This window comes from Pteropus alecto, unplaced genomic scaffold (genome assembly GCF_000325575.1).
Source record: "Pteropus alecto unplaced genomic scaffold, ASM32557v1 scaffold101, whole genome shotgun sequence".
NCBI lineage: Eukaryota > Metazoa > Chordata > Mammalia > Chiroptera > Pteropodidae > Pteropus > Pteropus alecto.
Window position 1 is genome coordinate 6,761,235 of NW_006432945.1, and position 8,305 is coordinate 6,769,539.

The window sequence follows — 8,305 nt, forward strand, 5'->3', positions numbered from 1 at the left end:
TGCTAGAAGAGCGCTCTTCTTTTACAGATGAACAAGTTGAATCCAGAAGTCGGGCATGACTGGCCCAAGGTCAGTGAGAGCTGTAGCCACCAACATGTAGGGAGGTGGCAGCCGTCTGAGCTACAAGGGAAGGGGGCCTGTTGCTACTTCTCTTATCCTTTGTTGCTACTTTCTTCTCTTGTGTCCTTGTCTTTCCCTGGAGCCAAGAGACAGGGAAGAAGGATCATCTATTGCCATGGAAACCAGAGAGTAGGCTGCTCTACTATAGCTCCTCTGACAGGGGCTGCTTCTGGTTCTCTGCTGGGCCCTGATGGGAGTGTTAGGACCGGTAACCCTATTTGCCAAGAGGGAAAGCTGGAGGAATAACAGAAATTGGACAGGCTTAGCAAAGTGGCCATTCTTTTTACTTTTTTACACCAGTTTCTCTTCAGCAGAGACACCTAACATGATTTAAGAATCTTATTTTAGAAAGAGATCAGCTTTGAGCAGATTCTGGTCTTCAGATGCCAGAACTAAACTTTTTAAATTTATTTTATTTTATTTTTTTTTTAGGCAAGGCAAACCTTGGTTGACCTCACAGATTGCAAGGACCTTGTCAGTTTACAATCCCTTACTTTTTATTTTTTACACCTACAGCATCTGGTCTTCCTAGGTGGTCTCCCATCCAAGTACTAACCAGGCCTGACCCTGCTTAGCTTCCGAGATCAGACAGGATCAGGCTTGTTCAGGGTGGCATGGCCGTAGACCCAAAAGGTGACTATCTTTTTAAGCCCACTGAGATCCTATTTAATAGACCAAGATAATTTTATCAAATTATCTATAGCAGTTTATAGTCTTAATCTATCTTTTTAAAAAATCTCACTACTCTTTTTTCCCCACCATTCTGCCCATTTTAAAAAGCAAAGCATTACTTTAATATACTTGTGATTAGGAATATCAGATAATTAGAAATTCAAGTTTAAAGATAAATTAGAATAATTATTTATATTGTAAAAGACTTCTTAATTCCCATCCTCCAAAAAAAAAAAAAATACTTGCTATACCGTTGTCTTAAAATCTTTAAGGATTTAATTTATAAAAAATAAAATCGGTTTAAATACAGCAATTGAATGAAACAAGGAGACCACTGTAAATCATACTTTTGTTTCAAGTAAGAAGTTATAAATGCTGTCCTACATGTATAAAGCTGAAGTTATATTACTACAAAATCAGAAGGATGACTCGTGAGCTCACAGAGAGGGAACAAATGATTAATGGGGGCCACTCTAGAATCACAAGCAATTCCGACTTAAATCTACTCCATTTTTGATAGGAGTGCCAACTAGACTGACAGATCAGAAAAATACTATAGGCATGAGAGGATCTGAATTGCAATATTTCTAGATAACTTTACTGGACAGCATGGTGAAATGCAGACTGATAAGCATATAGTTAGGCTGGTTTCATAATTGGGTGAATGTCTTATCCAAGGATGCCAATCAAAACACTGATATCAACTTTGACGGGCTTGATACAATAGCCTGTTCACATCCCTATATTATGGGGACTTAGAGGCTAAGCGACAGAAATAAAATGAGAGAGTAGCAAGAAGTTAAGTAGAATAGCAAATTCATGGTATAACAAAGTAGCGATTCAAAATCACTTCAACAGAGCTAAATCATGCAATTAATTTTATAGTATAATTATATGGATAATCAGTCATCAGGAAAATGTAAATTAAAACAACAATAACACCATACACCTCTTTAAAATGGCTAAAAGGACATTATAGCTAGTGCTGGAGAGGATATAAAGAACTGGAACTCTATACATTACTAATGAGAATATAAACAACCATTTTGGAAAATTCTTTGGCAGTGTGTACTAAGCAAAACATGTATACACTTCATGACTCATCAATTCCACTCCTGAGTATATAACCAACAGATACGCATACTCATATTTTCCAAAAGAAATATACTAGAATTGTCAAAAAAGCAAAGCAGCTGAATACATTCAAAGTTGTGGTATAATTCAAGACAGAGGGAAAAAAATTTAAATAATTTCTTCAATTAAAAAAATTAATTAATTAAAATTAATTTAAAAAGTAATTTTTTTTAAAAAATTGTGGTATAATTCATACTATGGAACACTACATAGCAATAAAAAAAAAAGAATAAGCTTCTGCCTCACTCAACAATATGAGTAAATCTCAGAGACACAATGTGAGGACTAGAATTGCACAATCCCATTCATCTGAAGTTCAGACAGGCAAAATTAATCTATGGAAATAGACTGTTATAGTTCCCCAAAATGACTGTGGGGGGTATGAGAGAACCTTCTGGGTGTTGGAAAAATTCTACATTGATCTAGGAGGTGGTTACATGTGGACATTTACACATGCGAAAATTCAGATTAGTGCTTGTTAGTGTATCTAAATTATTTCTCATTACATTACACACACACACATGCATAGATGAAGAACCACAGTTTGATTCAAATAAGCAATTCAACAGGATAGAGGAGAAGAACCTAAACAGCCACACGAATGAAAATACTAACAGGTTTTCGTTGTATACACACACGATATAGGTAAATGGCAAGGATAAAAACCAACAAGGTCTTAACATTCATACAGTGTGGTGCCGAGAATGAACAATCCTACTAGCCTTTCTGCAGTATTTAGATTATACCCAGGTATTCCGGTCATTTTCTTCTGCAATGCTTTGAGTAGAAACTGGCATGCTTCCCGAGGGGGAAAAAAATAACATGTTGAACATCGGAGGCAAGTCTAAAAGAGCTTAAGCTTTTTGTCCCAGGGAGGGATAAAAAAAAACAAGACAGAGGAAAACCATATTTATACTGCATGTCCCCCGATGGCCGAAATGAAATTAGTAGGTGGACGTTTCAAGTAGGTTGATTTTGTTTTAACATAAGGAAGAATTTTCTAAGTAATGTAAAGGGTAATGAGTTGATCAAGCAATGACCAGACATGTGGCTATGTACTTAGAGGCGATCCGGTCTCGGCTAGTGACTTAAATGAAATATCCTCTAAGATCCCTGTTAATTCTGCATTCCATTATCTTTCAAATCAGTATTAGTGTATAAATTGGAGCAATTTCATAGAAATAAAGGAAATTCACAAACAGCTTATTCTGTACAGAAAGTCACCGACAATACCCTTCCACTTAGACCAGAGAAACCTTTCTCCTCCGCAGGCTCGGTCACATTTAAAGACTTCATTACTTTGAAGAGCTCTCCTAAGAAGATAATACACATTTCTAAGAATGATGAAGCAGAAGGGGAGTCTCTTGACAATGATTTTCCTGATTATCTATAATCTAAATCTTTATATAAATTGCCTTCTTTTATTATTATTATTTCCTTGAGCTATATCCCATAATGTGAGTGATGACTGAGTAAAAGGCACAAAATAAGTTTTATTGCTCTTATAATTGGACAAAATGCACACCAGAATCATTGGAGCAAATGAAATGTCACTAGCAACATATGAATGTATCTGTGCTCCCACACCTCCATTAGCTTTGGATTTTGCCATTGTAACTAATTTTTTTTGCTAATTTAATAAGTAGTAGCAGAGCTCAGATTTGTTTCAATTAATATTTCTTTAATTATAAATGGGGCCAGACACTTAAAAGATTTCAAAGACTTTTAAAAGGAAAAGAGCACTGTGCGATCCCATACTATTCAGTTTGTAATGAAGCAGTTTGCATCTGTTTGAGCCAAAATGTTTACTGCCCTGACAGGGCTCTGTCCTCACAAAGCCACGTGGTTCCACAGGATGGCAAACATGCCACGGGTGCAATCTTTCCTTGGCATTAAATGTACATTACACTGCAGTATTATTGTTTTTTCATTATCCTGCTATACTTAGTCTCTGGAACAGTTTACCTCTCTATGGTTCTAGTAACAATAAATTTTATATACAGATCCAAGGTAGACAGCACCCCTAGGAAGAGTTGATAGAAACTGGTGTGTCAAGGCACCGATGAGAACACTGCTATAAACCAAGCTGGTGACCTCTACATGGCAGAATTTGGGGTAAGTTTCTTCTATTGCTATTCTGTATTTTCTCATTTGTCCACAGTAAACATAGAGTGCTCATATAAAGAATATCATCTTGATAGAACAGGTGGAAGGAATATGAATAGAGAGAAGGAAAAAGGAAAAAAAGATTATATCTCTAAACTGTATTCCATTTGTTTCTAATTTTTTAAAAAGAAAAAACAAGACTCCCATAATAGGCTCCACTGATGCATAAATTGTAAAAGCCATAGATCAAAGTGAAGTAAACTTGGAATTCTACAAAGACTCAAAAATCTACAAAGACTGAAAAATCACTGTAAAGGCTCTTCTTTTCTAAGTCAGGAGTAAGGAAGAGAAGGAGAGAGACATCCATATGGGCCCACGTCAAAGCCAGTGAGTACTGGATTTTATGCAAAACACTTTTCTGCTTGAGTCCTAAAACATTCTAGCATTTAGTTCATTATCTATTACCTATAAATACTAATATGTAACCTAACAAAAAAGCAGGTGGAGAATCCACAGGTACTTTGACCTTGGAATAAGCCGCTTAATGACTTTTCTGTCTACATTTTTATGTATAATTAAGCCTCAGGGGAATTTATATAACTGTGGGGGGAAAGATCCAAGAATGGTCAGTGAGCTGCCTTCCCTGAGTTCTGAGAAGTCATTATAGCTCTCAAAGCTTGACCCAAGCAAGACTCAAGGCAAACAGTTTTTCCCCCTCCCCAGCCCATCACGCCTGTATTTGTGAAGCACTTAAGGTACAGACTCCCCCCGACTACCTTAATCCTTCTTCCTGTACTTGCAACTGAGCCAGAATGCTGGGCAAAGGGGCAAGTCCAATGAACCTTTGTTCTATAATAATAGAAATATGAATTTTTACTAATGCATACTGGAACAATTATAATTATTGGGATGTACCTCTTTTGAAAATTAGAGCTAAAATTACTTTTAACTGTAATTACTGAAGTAAAAAGATCTGACACATCTCAATTTAAAATTCAAAATGTACATTTAAAAATATCCTGAGAGCTTTTTATAAAAACTATTGAACCTTAGATATATAGAGAGCCCAATATTCTTCAAGAAAAACCGTAGATATTTAGAGAGATATATTAATAAATCTGGGGGATCCAGATATTCAGAAAAATCATATATAGAGGCGGAAATTTTAAAATAAAAAAATAACTTTTAGAAAAACTTTAAAAGAAATCAAATTAATAAAAAGCCAGAGATGACCTTTAAAATAACTGAGCTGGACTGTCACAATCTATCACAGCTGTAAAATGTATTGCATAGAGCCCGGGATATGACAGGAGAACAAGTTTGTTTCACATTTATCAGGTCTCGGTGCTTAAGATGGAAAACATGACAGGACGGGCCACACTAACCTGTGTCTGGAAGGTTGGGTGGTAAAGTCTTGCTAAAGAGAAATGAAATTCAACAGAGAAAGGCAGACTAGAAAGCCAAGGCTTCGCTAGAGATAAGATTGTGCACATAGAGAGACGAGTCTCAACGGAGTGACAAGGAGCCCAGTCCCTGTGGCAGAAAAAGTGAATCTGGCAATGTCCAAGGGCAAAGGTCAGAGGCTGCTAGCTGCCTGGAGGGTCAAGTGGCTTCAAGAAAAACCTCCCAGCTTGCGGCTGAAGAGATAAGTCTGTGGCCACACTAAAGGAACTTTGCTTCTCTAGAAACCTCAGAAGCGAGAAAGAAAAAAACAGGTCAGCTGAACCAGTCCAGTCTGGCTCTAGAGGGCGGGAGTCAGGATGAAGCAGACAGGGTCCAGTGTTACAGACGTACGCAGAGCGGTCACCAGAGTGTCCCCCGGCTTCCTTCCGCCAACGTGGAGGCAAAACGAGGGGCTTCTTCATTGCCAACTGACTCCGAACAAAGGAGATGAGACGGACTGCATGTAATCTCTACCCTGAAATTTCCTCTAGGTAATATAAGAATTTTTGCACTAAAATCAGGAGACAAAGAGAAGCTGTTTGTCTGCTCTCTGCATGGTACAATGCGAAAGGGCACAGCGCACCCACACCTGGCTACGGGGAGAACAGATGCTCATCCCCGGATGCAGGGAGAACGGCCCAGAGGTAGGAAGTCTGTCTCAATAAGGAGTGAAAGGGGTGGACTTCAAATCCCAGATGGTCTTTCTGGAAGCGAGTCCCTGTAGACTCCTCGTCAGGGTGGGAGGAGCACGGCAAGGGAGCCTTCTGTTTGGGGCCTGCTCCGGGGAGTCTGCCCAGCACACTGATGGGTGCCAGCCCCGTAAGCATGACAAGGCTGACATTTATCTCCCATTTTCCATTTTTTCAAGCCTGTTCCTGAGCATGGCTTCTCTTTAAACGAAGCTTCAAAGAAGTCTCTTATATGCATATCTCCTTTGATTCTGGCTGCTTTAGCAAACCAGTGAGAAATGTGGGCAGTGCTAACCTCTTGCTACAGTGCTGTCCTGCTCATTTCATGCCTCCGAGTTGCTTCCCTGTGTTGCCACCGTCACTTGGGAATCGGCCTTTCACCAGCTACATGACCAGAATCAGAATAGGAACTTCTCTCCCTCTGCATCTAATATGGCTGTACTCCACGGCAGCCAGAGTAAGCTTCCAGAAACACAAACCAGATCCCGTGCACACTCCCCCGTGGACAGCACTCCTGTAACTTCTCATTACTCCTAGGATAAGATCCACACTCCTTGTCATGACCTCCAAGCGCTGAGTGGGCTGGTCATAGGCAGCTTCCAACCTCCTGCAGCCCCTCTTCCTTTCCTTCCCTCCCCATCCGCAAAAGGCCTGAATGCACTGTTGTCTAAGAAAAGGGCTGACGACCGAAGACCTAATTATATTTTCTCTTAAGGTACTAATTTTTTTAAGTTGCAGTGTTCCAGAATGATCCAACGCAGCTCTTATCATTGTTTAACCAACACAATAGCTAATGTAGACACAGAGTTATTTTGACAAGCCTAGATTAAAACTACTCTTCCAGTCTTGGTTTATGATTACTCAGTCCCACATATCGTTACTCCCTATCATTTCCGTACCCATCACGCATTCTTAACTTTGGGTGATGAGGGAGAGTGCTGTCACAGCCAAGATCAGAGGAGCAGACATTAACATTTCCACATGTATCACTGAGCCAACTCACGCCCTTGAAAACTAGGCTCACCCCCACAGTAGAAACTCATCCCATTATTTTAACACAGCACAGCTTTTGTTCCCCTGCTAAAAGGCACCGGGTCTGTTGGATGATCTTGTTTTGTTTTGTTTTGAACTGCAGCATTTGCAGACAGTGCCCAGCTCACAACGGGGTCTTCAAACAGGCTCCCTGCCCATCTTACCAACTGCTGCATTCTCTCACAGCCAGTGAGCAAACCCTCTGCTATCTCAGCATTCCAGCTGAGAGGGTGGAAGAAATTAATTCTGGGAGCCTACGAATCAGAATTCTTCATGTGATCTCAGTGCAGACATAGCGAGCTGTCAGTGAATCTCGATGGAGTTCAAGCTTTAAACTTAGTGGTTGTTGACCAGAGGCCTAGTACTCTACGAATGCCCTGTCTTCTCCTGGCGATGGGTAGAGGAGAGACTTCGCCATCTGAGAGATAAATAACAGCTTCCATCGCCACCATCTCTTTAAGATTTGCTGAGAGCGGCAGACACCTGGCTTGCCAGATTATAAGAGCCTGGGCGGTGACAGTCGGAGCGGGCTTCCCACAGTGCCTACTAAGTAGTCAGCTTTCTCTCTGGGCTCATCAGTGTACTGTGGCCCTTAGAAGAATCAGCCCATTTTCCAGGGCCTCTCTTCAGTCTCTGGGTCGTGTCCCCTGAAACCACCAGGGTGTAGAAGTATCAGTAACGTGAGCGTTGTTTAAAGTGTTTATTGTACCCTTTGCCTTGACCTTAAACTGGTTAACCCTGCTGCTGACAGGTAACTACAGAAAGCTACTGTTCACCAATCACTTGTGACCTGCTTTGATACCCCCACTTCTTAGTTATGATCCCCTACTTTATTCCATCTCTCCCAGGCTTCCACCCCTTTGACTGAATCTTCCATTCCTTCTTCTGTTGACCCCAAGACTTCATCACGGAGGTTAATCTCCCCATCACGGCCTTTCACCCTCTCCAGGACCCTCCTCATCCATTTAACCAATTTAACCCCACTCCACAGCACCATGGTCTCGAGCCCACTTAACAAGTGGCCCCAGAAAGCAAGTTCAGACATTAGTTCAACAAAATACGCAACCTGCCAGCGCCATCGATCGGAAGGCTAAACCCCCAGCCCTCTT

The 8,305-nt window shown here is 40.5% G+C and overlaps 1 pseudogene; it reads right to left on the minus strand.

Moving 5' to 3' along the window:
• Window positions 1-627: 627 nt before the first annotated feature.
• Window positions 628-746, minus strand: LOC112476455 (annotated as a pseudogene).
• Window positions 747-8,305: the final 7,559 nt, after the last annotated feature.